Source organism: Camelus bactrianus, chromosome 2 (assembly GCF_048773025.1).
Source record: "Camelus bactrianus isolate YW-2024 breed Bactrian camel chromosome 2, ASM4877302v1, whole genome shotgun sequence".
NCBI lineage: Eukaryota > Metazoa > Chordata > Mammalia > Artiodactyla > Camelidae > Camelus > Camelus bactrianus.
Window position 1 is genome coordinate 56,505,848 of NC_133540.1, and position 23,474 is coordinate 56,529,321.

The following is a 23,474-nucleotide window of genomic DNA, read 5'->3' on the forward strand; positions in this document are numbered from 1 at the left end:
CTGTCAAGTTGCCTGTGTTTTAGATCATTAATTTCAGCCAGCTGCCTCAGGCAACAGAATACTGGTTTTATCAATTTGAACACACGGACATTGAGACTGACTGACAAATAAAGCACTCTTTAAAAATCAAACATCCTAAACATTTCATCTTGTGATTTTCAAGGGAAATATAATCGAGAATTGTGATAAATTCCCATTGTTTTCCCACGTATGACTTTGAACTTTGCTTCTCTGTAGCCATTAAAGTCACATAAGAAGTGCCTCAGCGGCCCTCTGCCCTAAAACCACCACATCCAATTATTTAGAAAATGAATGTTTTCAGTATCTGAGGATCAGGTCTGATGGGTCATTTGACACTGAAATAAAGGTAGGGAGGAAGAGCTTTTCAGAGCAACTGGCATGGATCGCCTCACATCAAATACCACCAGCTCAGACTGTCTAGTTAATAGGGGCTTCCATAAAAACTGCATGCTGCAGCTAAAATGCAACCTCACCAGCCAAGTTCTTCTAATCCATTTTTAAGTGCACTTAAAACGATTGGAACATAAAGGTCCATGCAGAAATCTGCATGTAAATGAGAGATGCAAATCCAAAGTTTGGATGGAACCCAAATAATATGAGTTTCTAAAGGATTTATAGTTGCAGCATAGTTCATGAAGAGAGAGTTCATTAACTGAACAGTCTTCAGAAAATGTGTGATAGCTCTCATTTCTGCAATGTTGGTTGAGATTTTCTCTTTCATGATAGACTGACATCGAGGGTTCAGTTTTGCAGAAATTTCTCTTTAAAGAAAAAAGATCAAAGACTGCTACATGCAGCACACTGGGCTTCACCCTTTGTGTTTTTCTGTTTTTTATCTTTTGCAGAGGTTATATCATCAACCATAATATTCTGCAAGTGTTGTTCACAAAATAGAAAACTGTTCGAGTCAGAGTGTCCACTATTATAAGGTGCTCAAGGACTATGACATAAGTTTAATATTTACCTAAACGAAACAGGAAACTAAACCCTTGCAAAAGAAAATTCAGCAGCATACGTAGAGGTCAAAAATCAGCTACAAAGCTTTGTGAGACACTTTGAAATTCAAAATTAAGAGCTGTTTATTTACTCCAGGTGCCCAGAAAATTTTCAGAAGTGGTCTCCCACCTTTCTAAGAACATACTTGATTAGAAAGGATGGGGATAGTAAAGAATCTCATGCTAATTCCCCTTCGCCAGCTGGAGAAAGGAGTCAGGCTAGGGGATGGAGATGTGCCCCCTCCAACCCCCAGCCCTCCAGGTTGTTGTGAGGTAGGGCCATCAGGGGCAACCCACTCTCCCCTGTCCCTCAGAGACTGAGACTCAGCAGGGTAAGGCTCTTCCCATCTTCCCGCCCTCACTACCTCTCCACAGCCCCTCCAGCAGAATGTATAGGTGGTCTCCATAGAACCGGCATTAAGCTTCCTTTCCGCACTGCTACCTTGGACCCATTTTCCTACCGTATAATTTTTCATTCCTTTGGGTCTTGATGGCAGCCCTTTTAAGGAGCACAAACCCTGTGGTGGGGGAGATGGATCATGGCTCTTAACATAAGAGCCCCGGGGTTGAGTAGGGGGTGGCAAGGTATCACATTAGCAGTTAATGCCTTCATTAGCATTTTGGCCTTTTGCAGGGCTGAGATGGCAGTCCAGAGAAGAAGAGGAGACCTAGGGAAGAGCATCTGGAGCAGAGAAGAGATGGTAAGAGCTCTGAAAATGGAAAGGATGGCTGTCAGACACAACATGACAATGTGTCATTTCCCCCAAACTGTCATGCATCACTTTCTAACACAGGAGCTGTGAGTTGCTGAGCAGAAACTTGGTGCATAAAGAACACACAAGAGTTTGTGCTTCCTGGACATTAAAAATGCACATGACACAAACAATCAGATATAAAATAAACTACAAGGATGTGTTGTACAACATGGGGGATATAGCCAATGTTTTATAATAACTATAAATGGTATAATCTTTTAAAATTGTGAATCACTGTGTTGTATACCTGTAACATATAATATTGTACAACTATACTTCAACTTGAAAAATGATATTTTAAAATAAATACATAAATAAAGTTTAAAAAATGCACATGAAAGATTCTATGGGTCACACAATATATGAGGCTTCTATCTCTCTAAGACCTCCTGAGCACTCCCTAAATGCCCTTAATGACCAGAAATCTGCCATCTACTAGGAAATTTGAAAAAAACAAAGCCATGTGAGGAGAATTTTCTATGATAATTCTCTTGAATGCTTCTACATTTTTTTCTGAAAAAATTTGTATGTGTGTGTTTTGCTAATATTGACTTTTAAAGACCGTATCATTACCTCCTTATTAATGATTTGCTTGTCTCCCCAAATGTACAAGATGTTATTCCTCAAACCTTGAGCAAAACCTTTGAAATCTATGCTGAATTATCTTCAACTCTCTAGGAAATAAATGAGCAAAAATCCATGATAGTAAAAAAAACGAGGGACCCAAAAATATATACCCAACTGGGAATTCAAAATCTGTCAGGTTTTTACAGTACTTCTAAATTCCTTTTGTGAAATGGGACCCTCCGTAACAAAAGTCATTAGACCATATAGTTTGCGTGGAAAATGGAGCATGATTCAATATGATCCAACAACCCACATATTTACCATTATTCATGAAGTAGAACTAAGGGCAACAAGACTGCAGGAAGCAAAAAGAGAAACTAATAAACCAGTATCATGAATGACCTCACGAACATATTAAAGCATAACATTTAGTTCAACAATTGAAAATGCAATAAATAGTGCATAGAGGACTACAGGTTAGAAGCTCTCAAAGCTTGGGCGTATGATCAGGAAAGTGAAGCCCCTCTGAGATTTCAGCTAGTTACATTGTTTTTAAAAAGTCACTCCCATTTATTTAGGGCTCTGAGCCAAGTCTGTTCTCTGTTATCCCTAAACTTTATCACAACCTTGAAAATTAGTATATTATATCCTTCTCAAAGAAAGAAGGAAATTAAGGCCTAAAAGAGGTTAGGGATTTGCCAAAAGTCATATGCTTTTGGATGCCAGGGCTATTCCTAAAATCTCTTTCAACCTGTTCCATAAACAATAGATAAAATTTTATATGATCCCTATTTACAGAAATGATATCTCCTAAATCCCAATTCATATGGCAAGATTATTGGCCCCTATGTATTAAGAGCTCTGTGTGACTGAGTAGTAAGTACTTTATGTACATTTTCTCACTTAATCTTTATAGCAACTTTAAGAGACTGTCTTAGTCCATCCAGGTTGCTAGAGTAAAATACTGCAGACTAAGTGGCTTATAAACAACAGAAATTTATGTCTCCTAGTCCTAGGAGTTGAAGGCTAAGATCAGAGGGCAGCATGGCCAGGTTCTGGTGAAGGCCCTCTTTGGATCTGCAGACTGCTGAGCTCTCGTTGTACGTGCACATGGCAGAGAGGCAGGGAGCTCCCTGGGGTCTCTTTTACAAAGGCTAATCCCACTCATGGGGGAGGGCTCCACTTTCATGACCTAATCACCCCCAAACATCCCACCTCCTAATACCATCACCTTGGGCATTAGGTTTTCAACATATGAATGCAGGTGGGGGTTGGCAGGGAAAGACACATGCAATCTCTAGCAGAATTACTTCTTATTTCCATTTATAAAGATGAGAAAACTGAGGCTTAGAGAAGTATTTTCCCCAAAGGCACATAGCTATTAAGTGGCAAAGTCAGGATCGAACCTAGTTTGCTGGCCTGCAAAAGCCCTGGTCCTAAAACCACTTTGCCATATTGCCTTAACCTCTTCAAGTTGGTCAGCAAATGAAGTGAATTGTCATTTATCATTACAGAAGGTGAGCTAAATGCATGAATAAGAACCAATTAATACCAACTGAGTAGCTTTTATTCAGTACTAACATGAAGAGAAAGTGTTTTGATCTTAGGTGACCTTTTTTTTCCTTTGCCAGTAAGATACTTTTAGAATGAAAGAAAATCAGATACGTCAAAAATGAAAACGTATTTTGAGAAATATTCATTCTAATTCCATTTTCACCAGAACTTTCTGATTTGTAATTTGGTTCCCTGAGTAGATTTGTGCACAGAAAATGAGGTGTGCTCTGGAGATGACAAGTCTATGTTTCTGAAAAGGTTGTATCTTCCTTTGTAAATTGTTTAACTAGTTTAACATTTACTCACTGTGAGCAAATGGGTAAATATACTGCAGCCCTGGGTGAACTGACAGAAAACAAAAACAAATTTCTGGACTAGCAAAACTGGATAAAATCAAGGGCTGTGAATAGAATGGCTTAACCTAAAACTACCACCCAGTATCCTTCAGAGCAAAGCACAGTGGTTTGAGAAGAGGGCCTCGGAAACAGACCCTAGGTTTGAACTCTGGCTTTGATACTTAGTAGCCATGTAACCTTGGGAAGTTGTTCAACTTTACTCTGCTTCAGTGTTCTTATCTGTAGAATGGGAATCACAATTGGATACTCATAGGGTTATCATTAGAAACAGTACCTTCCTATGGTATCATAAAGCTTCAGTTAGTTAATAATGAAACTCTTATTAACAGTGCCTGGCACATACTTGGCTCTCAAATGTTGGCTATTATTATTTTCTCTTAGGTCCACAAGCAGCTCAACCTTTTTTGATCAGCCAGTCAGCCAGCCTATGAAATCCTCAAAGATGGGCTGTTTTATTTTTCACTTATGGGTCTCCATGAAATGACAAACAATAGACAGAATGATGCTTAATAGTTCATGCCTGACTCAACCCCATGTGCAGCCAACCTAATACCAGCTCTCCAGGCTTCAATGCTCAGTCTGTTAAAATATGTACTAATTATAATTCCATACCTTGAGTCAAATTCTTCATTACAAAGTTGAAATGAAACAGTCACACAGTCTCTTTCCCTCACTCAAAGTTTAGTGACGAAAATAAGAAAAAATGCTGGCTTTATGCTCCATGAAGGTGGTGATTAACCAAATCCTTAAACCAAATATTTTGAATACCTCTTGGAACAGGACAGAACAGATACTTAGTAAACATAGAGGATTTCAACTTTATGACTAACCCCTGACCATTTCAATGTTTCAGGGTACTTGTGAAGGAAAAAACAGCATTAAAACCACAATAGAGCAAACATGAAGACAGCGTCAAAGCAGTTTAAAAATCCAGTGTAAAGATACCTTTAAAAAACACACTGTCAAGGAAATACATACATGTTATATATCTCTTTATTTAGCAACTATAGATATACATGGTTTTTACCATGATGTACAAAGCAGTTAGCTCCAGGAGATTTTTAACTATCTGCTTTATGCTTTCTGAACTTTCTGTATTTTAGATAATAACTATATAATAAGTATAATTTTAAAATAAAGTTATTTTTCATTTTGGAAAAGAGATAAATACAAAAACTAATATAACTTTTGGAGTTCTCAAGTGTTCTGATGTGTGATAGAAACATGAAACGATACTTTCACATTCAAATAATCAACATGTGATGACTGATGGTCTGACTGCTTTGTGAGCCCTTGGAAAAGTCAGATGGAAATGACCTTAAATTAGGTAGTATCTGTGAAATCAAAACACTCTGCAAAACAGGCTGCTAAATTACCACCCTGTTACTGTAGGTTACCTACTCTGAACTAATCATAAACTAGAGTGCAACTCACTGGGGATATGAGATCCTTTCCAAAGTATGGAGTTCCTGCCTTATGCTAGCTAGGATCACTTTAAAATACCACTGAGATAAACAGTGTCTTTCACTTATGAATTCCAGCTGATTGCAGGGAAACTTGAAAGTCCTAGCAACACCGTTGCTATAGCAATGCAATCTGATTAGATATTTTTAGCAACCAGCCACAACTCACACCCACGGAGTCCCTTCATTTATTCCAAGAAGAATAATGTTGACATTCCAATTTCTAAAATATACAGATCTCAGTGATAGACCTCTAGAGATGAGAGGCCTGTGAGATCCAATGGAATATAGTAAGTTAACAAATAATATACCTGGGTCTGGAATACATCCAGACCCTATATGTATAGAGTAGACACATATTAAGGTGTATTCCACATGGCTAAAAATTGTAGATTTCCTTTGGCTCTTGGAGTATATATAAATAATAGCAGAATCCTTGAATTTCATATTGTAGTAGTTAAAGTTTACATGCTTCTCAGACAAGTTAGTATATTTCATACTAAATTAACAAAGATAATGATAAAATTATGTTTGCAACAAACAGCAGCAATTTACATTTTGATGCTAATGCTTTCATCAGAACTGGGACTACACTTGAAAAGCCACAGGCACTATTTATAGTGAGGGTATGTATGGTTAATTACAAGGGTGCACAGCAGAAATGTGGCCTTGATATCACACATGCTAAACCAGAGCTGATATGGGGGACTGACTGAATTATTGCTCTGAAGAAAAGGATCTGTCACATTCCAAGCAGGATAAGACTTGAAGACTAAATCTGGAGTTATCCCCAGGCTGATCTTAAATCAGGAAGGTCAGATGTAGGATCACATCTACGAAGGCTCATAAAAGACAGTGACAGCCCAGAAACTTATAAACATGACCCTTGGTTTTATAACTAAAGGAAGGATGCTTTTCTATAAACCCAGATACCAAATCATTCTGTCTGTTTTGATATGGAAAAGAAATCAATTACATTCTCATCCTCTCCTGAATGGCTACATTCTCGTGGTGAATAATCCGATCTCTCAATATATGCAGTTTCTGTTACAAACGGAGGAGTGTGGTGGGAAGGAATTAAGGTGAAAAACAACCAGAAGCAAAGATATGCCTTTTTTTGTTGTAATTGCCTTTGAGAGTTATTAAATTTGAGCCATGGATATTATGAAAACAACTACTCTCAGCTGAGTTACAGAATTAGAAAGCCCTTTTGAGAGATCTCCAATTTCAATAAATTACTTTAAAATATCAAATCTATATTAATAACCTGCATCAAAAACTTTCTGCACATCCCTTACACAACAATTCAGTGTATTGTAAGAAAATCATTAATGTTCACAAATGCAACGTTCATCCCAGCAGTCTAACAGATAACTGAAGTGGAAACAGTCTAAATATATAAAAACATGGTATTAACTAAAGTAATTACAATGGTTTGTATCATGAAATACTGCTCCACAATCCCCTTACCTATCATCTGAAACCCAAAAAGTACAAAACACCAAAAGGTTATATATAACTTAATTGGCAGGAAAACCTGATCTGACCAGAACTCATTTGACACCAAAACCTAATGGGAAGTGAGTCTATTCCAAGGCTTTATTTATCTCACATAGTGTGATTATTCTTATGCTTCACTGCAGAAATATTCATGCATTTGATTACAGAGTGCTGTCCCAGAAACTGCTGAAAATGTTTCCTAGTACATGAATTTAACATATGACGTTTCAAAAGTTTAAAAAAAATCTGCATTCTATATAAAGAATTGTGGACCTTTCTATCCAGTGAAATAAGTCAGGAAAAAACCTGTGATATATGTGGTGTTCTCTCTACCTGAAATACTCTTTCCCTGACTTTTATGTGACTTGCTTCTTCTCATCCTTCAGGTCTGGACTTTATAAATCTTCCCCTAGGGTTGGTTCCCAACTACCATGTCTAAAAAGGATCCATGAAGTTACTCCGTGAAGCAGTTTATTTCCTTCACAACACTTATTACAACCACTGGTGACCTCATTTGTTTCTTTGCTTGCAAATCCAGTGACTGTCTCCCCTCAACTAGCTCCAAGAGGACGGGGACCTTACTGACCTCGTTCACTGCAGTGTTTCCAGCATCTCACAACATCAGGCACCGAGTCTGGGCTCAGTATATATTTGTTGAACAAATGAATGAGTGAATAAATGAGTTTTTGTAAATATGTGTGCATTAAAAAATGAAAAAATAGGTTGCTCTCGCTCTGCAGTGCTCACATTCTGAGAGGCCCTGCACTCTGTCTATGGAGTATGTATCTACTTTAAACACCCCACACCTCTCGATTTCTCTCCCTCTCACCTTTCTGATATGGCCCACATTCTGCCTATGGAGTGTGTATCTCCTAAGCCATTTTCCCTTCTGAGTGAGACAGACTGCACTCTGTCCATGGAGTGTGTATCTCTCTAAATAAACTTACTCTCACTTAAAAAAAAAAAAGAAAAAAATACCCAATATTAACAATTTGGCAGAAGTAGGGATTTTTTTCTTTTGGAAGCTTATCTTTATGTTTGAAATTTTCTATGAAAAGAGTATTCTTTTTGTAACAGAGGGAGCAATTTTTAAGGAGTTAGTGTATCAGAGATTAAACTAATTCACATTACACCAAACACTTCTCTGAAAGCACTTACTATCATTTTTAAAAAGTACACAATCTTCCTGCTATCAAGAAATTCTTTTTTGTGGGGGAAGTGATTAGGTTTATTTATTAATTTATTTTTAGAGGAGGTACTGGGGATTGAACCCAGGACCTCGTGCTCTACCACTTGAGCTATTCCCACCCCGCTCAAGAAATTCAAGTCAGGATTACACAGTGCAGTTCCCTCAAAACGAGAAGCCAGGCAAAATAAAAGTGAAAGACAAAAGTGAGCCTCTCTAGAGGTTCCACATTTTCGTCAATTCTTTTGAATCTTTAATTCTTCACCATGTGTGCATTATTATGTTATTTGCTCTCCTGCCTAATTCTCAGACCAAAGTGCTGCCATATTATGTATACCACAAGCATAACAGTGTGTGTGTGTGTGATCTTTCCAACAACAGGGCCTTCAAAAACACAAAATCTACCAGTAACTTTGGCCTCATTTATGAAGATAGAATGGAAATTAGAAAAACACACCTCCTTCATAAAAGTGAAACACTTTTTAAATATCCAGTGAGGCATTTCCAAAATTGATTTATCATGCTGAGTTACTGTGGATTATTTTACAAAGGACACATACAACCAAATGCTGAAAATTCCAAATCCATTCCCAAGACACTTTTTATCCTCACAAGCGGCCCAGCACTGAGCAAGAGAAAGCACCCTGTGTCCTCTGACCAGCCGCATGCAGCCTCTAGAAATACAGAGGGTCCGGAAACAGAAAAGCTGTATTATATTATCGCCACATTTACGTGAAACCTTCTCCATATACTTTTCTTCAGCCTCCAGACATGTTTTCAGGTGAACTACCTCTAAACATCCTGGTGCTGGCAGACTTTTTTGCATACTCTGTTTTGTACTTACTGTACCTTTTTCACGACTTTAAAGTTAGAGTTACTTCAACTGAAACGGCATCTGGACAATGAAGAAACACACCATAATCACCTAAAATGTTAAAACAACTAGTGTATATGTAAAACAGTTTCAGACTTTTTGGACACTGTCGTTTCCAGAATACATTTAAACCAAAGAATAGCCCGGATTGGCCATCATTTTGAGGTATCACTTGATACCACATCCACTTCACTTAATTCTTGCTCTAATTCTAATGGCAGTTAAACAAAACAAAACCACTCACCAGAACAGAGTTCTCCTTTATCTGCATGTCTGCAGGTTTATAATTTAAAATCTTTGGTTCCAGCTTGGTGGACAGAATCAGTTCCCAACAGCCCCTGCACATAGACTACGGTGGGCAGGTGTGTTGTATTGTTATTTAAAACATGCTGTTTGGAACATTGAATTCTTTCTCTGAGGCCCCTTAAGTGAGGCAGCTGAAAATCAGCAGCTGCAAGTTTTTTGCTTTATTCCCCAGCTTGTCTTTGTTAGCTCTGGTCACTGAGCCCTTTTGCCTAATGAACAGGCTGTGGGGCAGCTGGACAGGATTGCTCCAATTCACCACCTAGACGTGGAACACAGAATCCCAGAGCCACATTTGCCCACAGCCAGCAAGAATGGTGCTTGCTTTAAGTAATGGAGTGTCAGGGATATTAGATAAGAAAATTATCCTATTAATGACACAAAATGGAAAATATCCATTTGATTCAATAAATTTCCCCTCTGTTCTCTAAATAGTATTTGGATACACTTATGTTTTACTTTTCTACAGCAGCCTCATTCCTCTCTAAATACCAAAGGCTTATTTCAGGGACCCCAACTTTATGAACAGCATGAATCAAAATAACATTCTTATATCATCTGTTTTATTTTTCATAAGTGATCTTCAAAATTTTAGCCTATACCTGGCTTACAAGAAAAGGTCACAAATATTCTTTCTGGTATGAGAATTAAATTTCCTGTCTAAAAACTCCAGTCCTGACTAAAGCTAAAATAACATTTCCCTCAGCATATCAGAACTAAATTCTAAGGCTACGTTTGCAAAAACAAACAGATGGTAATCATGTGAATTTTACCTCCAACTAGACTTATGTACAAAAACCTCCATTTAACTGCCTTTAAAAGCCAATAAAGTGTAGCACACAAAGCTGTATGCAGTGTTTACAGTCCTATGGAAATGGGAAACCCTGAAATTACAACCTGAGTTTATTTCCATTAAAAATGTAGTGCAAAAGGAAAAATAAGAACATTCCATTCAGGAAAAAAAAAAGAAAAGAAAAAGCTTAAGAAGTGAATGGTGCAGGTACAACACTATCAGGGTAAAAACTACTGAAAAATGTAAGAATTAAAACTGTACATAGATGGTGGCTCCAAAGAAGAAAATGTTTGCAGTTTTCAGAAAACTGAAAGATTTCAGAGGAGGTGAACTGGAATCCTGAAGCTCAGTAGCCTGGATTTACATGGTATTGAGAAACAGCAGCCTACAATTCCTATGCACTTCATCTTTATTGTTTCATGTCGTATGACTACCATATGACAATATTGTTTCATAATAAGTTTGCATTCCACTCCAATGCTGGTTTGCATTTTACCTATGATTATGTTGGTATAACATTGCCTTTTGTATGCCCTCTCATCTTTTTTGCTTCTGTTTTTAAATCTTAATGCTGTACTTCCATATATAAACTTCCTCACCAGCAATAAATTTGATAGCATGCTCTCTGTTTAACAACCTAAATCTTTAATTAGTTAAACGTGATGTGATGCTGAATAATATTTTCCTACATCGAAGTCTTTCAGAGCTCTTTCTCTTCTTTGAATAATAGTTTTCTCCTGGGATGAGGAGAATAAAACTCTCTCAATAAAGCACATGGGAAAAATCCATCTACCCACTTAGGCAGATGGCACTTTGGGTGTCCTGTAAGGCAACTATTGATTATACACAGTTTCTGAGTGTGGTTGACAGGTAAGGGTAAACCTTTGGGAGTTTTTTGGCCATAGCTAGACTCAGCCACCTGCTTCTGTAGGATGGCACAGCATGTAGCCATATGTGTGAGTACTCCATTCTACAAAGCTCAAAGCTTACACTGCTCCCCAGAGGCCAAGACCAAGGTCAAAATATTTATACCAACTGCTCCACAAAACTCTCAAGTCAGGTAATTCCATGTATTACAGATTTTTCCATTTGTCTTAGAAGTTAAAATAAGTGACAAACATTTCATCAAAGTACATACCCTAAAAGATATATCTGACTTTAAAAATAGGTATTTTGGAAAAGCAATGGATGGTATTCGCCAATGTATGGTGTATCTACAATTTTTTTAGACCATTTACTTTCTCAGGCTAAATTAAATGCTAGCATTTCAGTTTCAAAATAGACAATAAGAAGAGTAACTATTTTCCTTCCTCTAAATTTTCTAATTGTTAGTGATTTTTAAAGTATGAGTTTTGAGGGAAATGTATTTGTCAGATTCATGGTGGATTTATGACAAAGTCTTATGTTTGAAGCAAAATCTAAGGAGACACATTGCCCCAGCAAAGGGTGGAGAAAGAGGGGAAGAAAAAGACAAAGTTGGCCTAAAAGATGGTGAAATAAAGGTTTTTTTAGACAAAATTCATTTAATTTTAATTTAAAATTTTATTTATATTCTAATATAGGAAATATATTAACACAAGTTCTAAATATATCTGAGAATTAAACCCCTGCATGTAGAATTACTGGATCAAAGGGTATGCTTATTTGTAATGTTGATAGATATTACCAAATTACCTTCTATAAAAGTGGTACCCACTTACACTCCTACCAACAACCTATGAGAAAAACTGTTTTCCCACATCTTCTAACACAAATTATTATCAGAACTTTTTCATATTTGCTATTCTGAAAGATGATAAATGATATCCCAGGGAGTTTCAATGTGTAACTACTCATGAGTGACGTCTATTCATACGTTGAAGAGACATTTATATTTCCTTTTCTGTTACTGACTCATTTCTTTGACCTATTTTTATTGGCTAATTGGACTTTTTCTTATTGACATGTGAGAGCCCTTTATATAGTAGGTATATTAGTCTATGTCTGTGATACGAATTGCAAATATGTTTCCCTGAATTAGAGATTATTTCGTGAATTGACTTACGGTGATCTCTGCATGCAGAAATTCTTCACATGTAGTCAAAGTTGTCATTTTTCTGTCTTATGGCTTACTGTTTTTATGTCATACTTAGAAAGATTTTCCCTACCTTAATTTTATAAAACTATTCTCCTATGGCTTATTGAAGTATTTCTTTTATGTTTCATTCTTCATATTTAAATCTTTAATGCATTGCCATCTATTGTGGTGTCACATAAGATTATTTTTTTCAAAATTGATCAGTGAGTGGTCCCTACAGACTCGAGATGGCACCTTAAACATACATTCAATTATCATAGGTATCCAAGTCTATTTCTTGGCCTTCCATTTGGTTCATTGATTTGTCTCTTTTCATATTCCAATACTATGTTCTATGTTTTTATAGTTTTACAGTTTTTTTAATATTTAGTATTTTAAATATTTAATATAATATTTTAAAATATTTTAAATATCCAAGTTAGTTCTCCTCCCCCTGTGTATTATTCTCCTTTCCCAGAACCTTTTAATTTTTGATTATTTTATTTTTTCATTTGAATGTCAGATTCAGTGTGTCTAGCTCAAAAAACATATCAGTAATATTATTTTGAGGTCATGTTAAATATATAGCTTAGGGAAAATGTATATGATTTAAATTTTCCTATGTGAAACATGGTATGCCTTTCCATTTTTTCTTGAGGCCTCAGGAATAGATTTACATTTTTTTCATAAGAGCTCAGATATTGCTTGTTTTATTTATTCTAAACTACTTTATCTTTTCTGTTGCTATTGTAATTGGGGGTACAAAGAGTTTCAAGATAAGATTTCCATACTCAAAGAGTACAAGCTCCAATAATAGAACATTCAGGTTGTTACAACCACTAAAATATAATGTGATGCATGCCATGGAAAAAAAAAAGGTCTGCACAAACATGCTACAGGAATGAGACCATGTAGATTATTGCACAGGGGAGTGTCTCCTGAAGGATAAATAGATGTCTCCCAAAAGACAAAGTGGCCAAAGGCACTTGAGATGGATGGAAGAGTTTGTACAGAGCCACAGACACCTGGGAGAAAGAAGTGACTTGATGGACTGTAAATAGTTTCCCAGAGCAAATCCATCAGACTCTTAGAGGGAGCAGGAAGAGATGAGGCTGAAAGGTGAACAAGAGCCCAATCACAAGAGAACCCTGTGTCCTGCCAAGGTGTGTAGACTTTACAGATATTGAAGGGTTACAAACAGGAAGGTCCAAAGTGCCCCAGGAAGGAACTAGCTCAGAAATTAGCAAAATAGGAGACTATTTTAAGCTTAAGGTAGGAGGTCTGCAATATGAAAAGCTCAAGGAATGGATTAAAGACTCTTAGGGGGTAGAATTTTAGGACTTGTAATTAATAGAATATAAAAAGTAAAAGGGAGGGTTTCAGCTTTTTGGCTTAAGCATGTGCCTGGCAGGGACTAGAGAGATCACTTCAGGGAGGTAAACACTTGGAGACAGAGGAAACACTCTCACAGTCAAGATACTCATATGGTAGTGGTTTATTTCATCTCCATTCACCCAAGAGGTGAGGGAGAGGGGACATGTCTGACAACAGAGTCCTAGAAAATCCCAAACTTTAAGTGTTGGGTGGAGGAAGAGAATCCTTGTAAGACTGACTGAGGAATAACCAAAACTGTAAATGGAATTGACTTAGCAGTGTTTCAGAATTCAGGACAGGATCAAATTGACAAAGACTGAGCAGTTGCTGGAATCAAAGGTAAAACAATATTTGAATAATTTTCACCTAATTAGAAATATAGGAACACTTGAAATGCTTTACTTTTTTGGGGGTGGAGTGGGATGGGGAAGGAAAAATCTTAGTTAAATATTTATTAAGCTGACATATTACCAGAATATTCAAGAATATGTTAATCATTTGATCACTATCTTGCCTTTGCTTCATAACTTATTTTTTCTGTATAATAAAGGTATTCTTATTAATAGTCAATTATAAAGCTTCACATTATTTTAAAGAAGAGAGAAAAAAGCAAGAAAATGCAACAGAATGAAAGAAAATGTTCAACGTGCATCTCATCTTTAGCACGACAGACATGAGTTCAAAATTTTGTAGAAATTATTCCTATCTTTTGTAAACAATTACAAAAAGTGACAAATAAGTCATCATTATCCATTTAAGTTCTTCACAGTGATGATGGTTTGGGTAATAAGGAAAATAATCAAATTGACAATCCTAATGTCACTGTTCAGCCATGAAACTATAATAAGGAGCCATGTGAAGGTATCTGGAGTTTTGAGTCGATTTGCTGGTAGTTGATCTGAACCAACCACACACTTTCACCAGAAACTGCGTGCACAAACCTAGTTTTCTTGATTTACTCTAATTGTAACTCTATCTTTAGCCACTATGTTCAACTTTTCCCAATTTCTATTCTCACGGATTTTTTTCATACCTTTCTATATCCCTAAAAAATTTTCAGCTTATTTATCAGATTATTTTCCTCCGTTAACACATTGGCCAGTGTAGTATGACAGGAAAAGTATTAAACAGTGAATTAAGAAACCCAGACTTTACTCCCAATTGCCACAACTTTATTTTATGTTATTGAATATTTATTTTATGTTATTTCTCTAGACCTCGGTCATTTCTAAGACCCATCGGATTTCACATTCCCAAATTAATTTTTGTATGATGTTTGCCAAGAAAAGCCAGAAAGAATTCCAGGGGGTTCAAATAAAATTAAAAGCCACTGACAAACCCTTCATGGCTGATATTCTGACAGTGGATATGGGCCCTTATTTTTTTTTTCAATTTATTTATTTTGAGGAAGAGGAAGAGGGGGTGAGGGTGGAAGGGAGACTCAGTATATTGCTAGAAATCTCCTACTGTTTTTGCAGTATAAAATTTTAGATGTTCTTTTAAAAAGTTTGTAAAAGCACAGAATTTTTCAAAACTATGTAAAGACTTTAGGAATTTTGTCCCTTTACCTCCTATGTCAAGTGAGAGGCAGAGAGGCAGGCCTCGATCAGGCTGTGTGACCTTCAGCAAGTCATTTAACTTCTCTGATCTCCATTTCCTCAGAGTAAAAGGAGGCTAGGCTGTGCCTATCTACTCTGCAATGTGGCTGTGAGAACTAAATTAAATGATACACTTAAAATTGCTTGGTAAACTGTGACATACAAATATAAAGTTACTCTTTCTATTCCTTATCATTATTTCATTATCAAAAATTGGGGTAAAATATTTTCAACCATGAAGGAATGATGTCTGAGCATCTCTGCATTGCACAGGAAAATGGGAGAGGATAATCTATGACAGGAAGTTGTTCAATATTTAAAAAGGCATAATGTGCACATACAGAACATTTTGTCTAACATATGGGTTGTAATACTTTATCTATGTATATACTTTATGCATATACAAGTATAGACATAAGGCTACTCTTGGTAAATTCATACTTATTGTTCTGATTTCTCCTATTTTGATTTGCAATGAAAATATATATGAAAAGGAGCATATACAGAAAGATTTCTCCAAATTAATTTAGAAGTGTGTTCATTTTCAGCAAGATAAAAATTGGGTATTTTTTATTTTTTTGTTAAAAAAAGGTGCTGTGATCAAATATGTTTAGTCAATGCTGTGGACTATATGCTTATCTTAGAGATTAAAAATACAGCAACTTATGAAAGGTTCCAAGAAATCCTGCAACAGAGGAATCTGTTCAACTTTATTTAACACAGTTTCCCAAATTTATTTAACCATGACACTCAATTTTTTTTAACAAACTACCTATTAATATCTTATGAACCTCTAGTGTTCTGTATAACACGATGTAGGAAAAGCTGAAATCTGTTTCAAATCTGCAGCAGTCACTATAAAATACAAGATATCCAGTGTTGACTCTCAACTAGGCTGGCCGATTACTCTTTTCCTCACTCACTAACACTTCAACCAAAAACTCGTCCTGGAAAACCCTGGCAAATGCAAATGAAATGTACCACGATGTGACTGAGATTGAATGAAAGGCAGAGGACACTTCTGGCAAATGGTACAAAGTATTATAGTTGTTAATATACCATCACTCATTTTGGACACAAGACCTCTTCTACATTATACCCTAAGGGCCCAGTGGGTGAGGGGAAAATTGCACCTTAAAGGAGGCAGGCATAATTGACTTCTGCTTGAGAAAATCAGTTTGCCCTTGGCAAAACAGCCAAATGTACCTTGAAAATGGCAATTATTTATTACCACTGGATTATCTGAGATCTATGATAAACTCATAGTGCACCAGACTCTATAAAAATATTAGTCTCAACTAATGGACTTTTTATAATTCTCGTAACTTTTGAGAATAAAACTGCATATTTAGGACCACATGCTCAAAAGATGACCTTTGTATGTGTTCCAATTTCCCACATGCTAGGTAATTAAACAAAGTAGTCAATGGCACCAAAGCTTTGTGAAAACTGATGCACAATCAGAAAATAATGGCCAAAATATTTGTGTGCATATATACTGTGACAATAAAACAAAATGCTATAATGTTTCCAAAAACAGGGGAGTTCTACTGATCTTTTTTTTTTTTAGTGTTCGACTAGAAACGAGCTCCCAAGGGGAAAAAAAAATTCCAAGAGATGTGAAGGAGGCATCACCTCAGCCTCTAAAGGGTTTTAAGGTGAAGAGCTGGTTGACACTGTTAGTGTGTTTGTTAAGCATATTGGACTTAATATGCTTAACAAACCAAGGGGTGGTTTCCTGGGGGAGAGCGGGAGGGGTGGGATGAGGGAGGCGGGTTAAGGGAGGGAAACTCCTAGATTTGGTCTGTCAGATTCCATAGAGCTGGATGTATGTGCAGTTTGAAAACCTTTATGTGTTCTTTCTACAGGAAAATAAACTCCATTACAATCTTAACTAGAGAAGATACACTAGTGCAAAAGCACTGAGAACCTAAAATTTATGTAAAATTAAAACGAATTAAGTATTATAATACAAATTAAGTGAATGGTGCAATAAAAGGATGTGTTCCTATTGTATTCTATAAGCAGGGTACATGTTTGATGTGTGAGTATATAACTTTTCCTTTTCTTAAGATAGTTTTATTAAGGTATAATTGATGCAAAATAATCTGCATATATTTAAAGTATACAATTCGATGAGCTTTAACATATGTATGTACATATGACAAATGTAAGCTATTACCACAGTTAAGATAATGAACACATCCATCACGCCCAAAAGTTTCCTCATATCTCTTGGTAATCTGTCCCTCCTTACTCCCAACCTTGTCCCAGGAACTCACAGATGTGCTTTCTGTTACCATGGATTAGTTTGTATTTTCTAGAGTTTTACATAAATGGAATAATACAGCACGTGCTTGTTTTATGTCTGGCTTTTTTCACTTAGATAATTATTTTGAGATCATCAGTGTTGTTGTATGTATTAATAGTTTGTCTCTTTTTGTTTACCCATTCGCCAGTTGATGGATATTTGGGTATTTTCAAGTTTGGTGCTATTACAAATAAAGCTGCTGTAAATATTTGCATACTAGTCTCTGGATGGATTCATGCTTTCATTTATCTTGGGTAAATATTTAGGAGTGGAATGACTGGGTATTGGAGGTGTATGTTTAACTTTTTAAGAAACTGTCATATTTTCCTCCAGAGTAATTGTACCATTTTACATTCCCACCAGCATTGTATGAAAGTAGGAAAGGATGTGGAATTTGGGATTAACTACTAGATATGAAATAGATAAACAACAAGGACCTACTGTATGGCACAGGGAACTATAGTCAATATCTTATAATAACCTATAATGGAAAAGGATCTGAAAAATATATATATATGTATATGTATAAATGAATCACATTGCTGTACAACTGAAACATTGTAAATCAACTATACTTCAATAAAAAATAAACAAAACAGAACAAAAACTAACAAAAGCCCTCAGTTCTGTTTTTAAAGCCTTTCAGCTGATTGAATCAGGCCCACCCAGATTATCTAGGATACTCTCCCTCATTTAAAAGTCAGATAATGGGCTTTAACCACATCTACCAAATATCCTTAGAGCAACACCTACAGTTTGATGGAATAACTGGGGCTCTAGCCTAGCCAAGTGGACACATCAAAATGACCACCACACGAGCCATGCACATCCAGGGGTGTGGTGAGACAGAGGGGAGAGGGAATGCTGGTGCTCTAAATGTATTCTCTCCTGGGATAAGGATAGACAATTTATCAAACAAGTAGTGGGTCATTCCTTTCTTTGTCTATTTTGCCCCCCAAAATGCCATCTTCTTTTTTGAAGTGCCTATCATTCCAAAATTGAAATGTTGATTTATATGAGTGTGCTGGAGATGATATACTGGACTGCCTTTCTCTGGAACAGACCCAAACATAGATATGTAACTCTAAGATACACCAAGACAAAAAACAAACAAAAAACACCAAGATTAAAAAAAAAAAAAACCCTTTAACAACCATGCTGGACTTTAGAGAACAAAGAAGTATCTGGGCTTAAAGAACAATACTCAGAGTGAGGTGTCATCTAACATCTGGGAGTAGGGACTCATACACTAGAGATTCTGATCATGGCAGCCTTCTTATGGCTTCAAACCTATTGCTTCAGCTCAATACGTACATTATTTTAGAAAATTATGAATTCAGTTTGATAAGATAATGTAATTACAATAATATCTATTGAGCTATGGAATTTAATGTTAATTTTGAATTTCACCTTGGAATGATACAGTCATAAACTATCCAGTCAAAAAAAATCTATGTGTGTGCACGTCTCCTTATGATCCATTGGTTTAAAAGCATGTATTAATCCCAAAGTACAAAACTTGGTGGACTATTGACTTATCACATACTACCATTAAACCATCAAGATCTCTGACATCCCACCATTCCCTTTTAAGCTACAGTTTTTCCAAGATCTCTGATGAATTTCCATCATCTGGGGGAGTTGACAAGACTACACCACAAGGCTGCAGGATGTTTCCAAACTACTCATTTAAAATTTGCCCCACTGTGTTGTTTTTTAACATCTGATAATCTGAGACTTATTTTATGAAATTATAATAAGCATGTACAGTACAATGCTGCCGAGCCTTTCAGACACACCAGGGCTTATTTTTATCCCCAGAATCAATTAGCTACAATAAATATAAAACATCATCACAAATAGAAGGAAATTTGGTACATAAACATTATTGCTAAGAGGAATCAATGAATCAGTAAGACCACATGTTTTATCATATGTTTGTGTCTACAGTCTTCATTTTCATCAGTATTATAATATAACATCCTATTAAAATTATTTTTGAGTTTCTATTATACTATTAAGTAAGAATTTTTAACTTGGGGAACTGATAACCTCTTTGTGTCTCACTTTTCTTATTAAAATATGGTAACTAGATCTCTAGGGTTACCTCTAGTCGTGGTGTTGGTTTTTATCTGCTTTAAGAAAAATACAACTTGGAGATATAGCTACACATAAATTAAAGTAGCATTTGTCCACACAGAGTTGAGCAGAATCATTCCTATGGGACCTGGCTCACCTAGAAAATCTGTCTCCTCCCATCTGACTGTTTTAAGACTAAGCTCTTTTTCTCTCACATCAGAATTTTTTTACCATTTGGGTTACCCTGCAAAAGCTTATGTGTTGGCCTCTGGTCAAGAGCTATGAGTAAAATAAAGGCTCTAACTTCCTTCTACTAGCTCATCTACCTGTCCTCATGCACACATCAGGGCTAATATTACCTTTCCCATTTTCCCTAACAAGGTTTCTGTTAGGTTCCAGAAATGTAAGTTAGGTGAAAAAAGATTGTAGATATGAGGCATTGTGTGTATTTTATTTGTTATTATTTAACAACAACAACAACAAAAGCTAAAATACATCCCAAGTTTAATCAGTCATTGTATCACCATTTTCATTCCTAAATCTGGGGGCTGGGGGTGACTATATTTGATTGGTCTGTAGCAAATTGTTTCCTCCCTCGTTGAGAGTATTTGCTGGATTCTTTCTCAGCTCAGTCCTTCTTTCCACTGATTTCCTAGACCCTTGCTTCTACATCTCAGAACCTACCTGAGTAGGGCCTGAAGTAAAACATGAATCACGTACGTAAGAAGTGGATCACCCACTCAAGGTACTTCAGCCATCACCCTGTAAGCAATAATCCCTACAGGGTCACCAGAATAACAGGTACAAAGATCTGTTAAAGACTTCGATTCCCACAACAATGGGAAGAGAACAAAGGGTTTTCTCTGTTTTGTTTAATGTTGCATCCCAGTTGCTGGAATAGTAAATGCTCAATAAATATCTAATGAAACAAATTAACCTGCTTCAAGTATGCTTCCTTAACAACTTCTATAAGATTTCTTTTTTGCACATAGCAGCCACATATGTATAGCTGTTATTACCCTGCAGTAGAAACCACTGATTTCTTTTCACTTGGGCACTGAGGAAAGGCTAGAGCATGAACTATATCCTAATTTGGACTCCATTCCTCCTTTGTCATGCTAGTGACTCTGGTGTCTGAGTCACCTCCCCTGCTTCTATATTCTATGCTGTTGCACATAAATGCTGTCACTTCCTGGAATCTGAAATGATATGTAGGAAATTCTCTATTTTTGACCAGAAGGTATCCCTGGAAAAAAATGTTACAAAGTTTAGTGTCTGAAAGTTAGACATCAGACCTGCATGTTAGAGTTGTTCACTCAGAAATCAAACATGAAAAATAATAATTCCTGAGTCAAATTTCTTTCTGGTACTGCCTTTTCCAGGGCCAAGTAATCCTGTTGGTGGGTAACAATTTTCACAGTTATCTGGTAATTACTGACCTAGGAGCCAGTTGATTATGTCCATGTCCTGCCATATTTAATCAGGCATTCCTTGCCCCAAGAGACGCCACCTTCTAACAAAGGCAGGTCAGAAAGCCATTCAATCTGTACCTGGTTAGTACCTGATGCAAAGGATAATCTGAGATTTATTTTGTGAAACTATAATGAGCTCTATACCTGAGTATACTTACCTCCTGTCCTACCAACCAGGAGAGGTGAGCAGAGAGGGCACTGCTACATTCTTACAGCCCAGCACTGCCCACAGCACTGGGGGAGAGAGAGTTTGAGCCAGAAAAGTGGATATCTGCCCTGTAATGCCAATTAAGCATAAACAAGATGGGAAGATGGGACTGCAGACCCATGCAATATCTTGAAATCATTAGGTAGCTGATATGTGAAAAACTGAATTAGATATCTGCAGTGTGTGCTGATGTCTATCTAATGTGCCAAAATGCAAGTTAAGTGAAATTTGAGCAGGAAAGTGGAACATGGCACAGTCCTATTGCCTGCAAGCACTCCGTGTTTACTCTAAACAGTTATGCCTACTTTATCACCAGTAATACTATTACTCCAGCAATTTTTTCCTATTTGATACTTCACAAATCCAAGATACTGGAATGCTTAACAGTGAAATGCCTTAAAAGCAAACACTCTGTTACTGCCTTCTGTAAAAATGTCACCTACAAAGATATCTGTTGCAGTCACACAATATATAGGGCATCTTAGATGTGCTGAAGATTTTCCAAACCAAATGTTGCTAGGAAGATTCTTCCCCAGAGTCAAAAGCCATTTCTTCTATGCACATGTTTCGTCTCCCACTCTCAGCAGTTCCCTGGCTGGAATAACTTATGAGAAAACCTTCTGCTGGCTACCTTTCTGGGTTTTTTACAGTTTGCTGGTTTTATACTCATGTAGGTTAACAAAACACAGGCCTTCATATAAAACTAGCATTGTAAGCACTTCAAATGCTGTAAGCTTATACTTTTTATAAATGAAGTTTCTACTATGTTTTAAATATTAAGATGCATTTGAATGGTATATACAGACATGACTTACTCAGCTAGAAAAAGTTAGCTATTTATATATAGGAGCTATACATTTCTCTAAATGTATAGCACAACTCAATTACAAACAGAAACTAGAGAGCTAAACTGAACTTACTGGGATCTTAACCTTGATTCTGTTAACTTAGACCAGAGTATATTTCTTTAATCAGAGCCCAGGGTTTCTGAATCTTCAGTTCTAAATCCTGCCTCCCAAGGGGAACTGTGGAGCCTAATCAGAATGTCTACCAGATAACTCGAGTAATGAGACTACAAGTAGACTGTTATAATACTTTAGCAGTACACGGATGTCCTCTGAAACTAGCAGCATCAAAGGATCTAACGTTAACCCAAGCAAATCCCTGTGGAACAGCAAATGTCCTCACAAATCTCCAGGTGAGAACCACTTTACAAATATGGAGAACAAAGGCTATGCTCAGTAAAAGCTTGGAAGGAGGTCTTTTTCTGTCAAAACCATAGCTACCATGGAAAGGAGGTAGGAAGGGATAAACTGGGGTTTTGAGATTTACAAATGTTAGCCACTATATAGAAAAATAGATTTTAAAAAGTTTCTGCACAGGGAACTATGTTCAGTATCTTGTAATAACCTTTAATGAAAAAGAATATGAAAATGAATATATGTATGTATACGAATGACTGGGACATTGTGCTGCACACCAGAAATTGACACATTGTAACTGATGGTACTTCAATCAAAAAAACCACAACACACCTGCTGAAGGACAGCACACCACTATGAGAGAGCCTTCCCTAGAAGACATTTTGCTCTCACTGCCTATTTTTCACCCTTAGAAAAATGGCTGGAGAGAAGTGGGGAAGAAAACAGACTTGTGTTAGCATTCTTAGTCTATTGGCACAGGTGGGTGTTGTGGGGTAGTCTCAAAACCTGTGAGAATGAAACATGACAAGTTTGCAGACACACTCAAGTGATTAATAGCTGGAAATATATCTCAATTGGAGTGTCTGAGGCATAAAGCAGTATTTCAAAAGTGGATATTTTGAGGGAGGCCTTCAGATGATTTAGTAGACAAATTAGAAATTGAAATTTTCTATCTTAATAACAGCAGATATAGGAATACAGTCCAGTTTCAAATGACATCACCAATATTTTAAATACCAGTTACACAGAAGTTTAATTGCTGAATCTAGATGGTGGATCTATGAATGCTTACAGTACAATTATTCT

At 36.5% G+C, this 23,474-nt stretch overlaps 1 protein-coding gene across 3 annotated transcripts in view; it reads right to left on the reverse strand.

The window, feature by feature from the left end:
• The window catches only part of ANK2 (ankyrin 2), a 601,138-nt gene that overhangs the window by 343,365 nt on the left and 234,299 nt on the right, over positions 1 to 23,474 (reverse strand). The window lies entirely within an intron of this gene.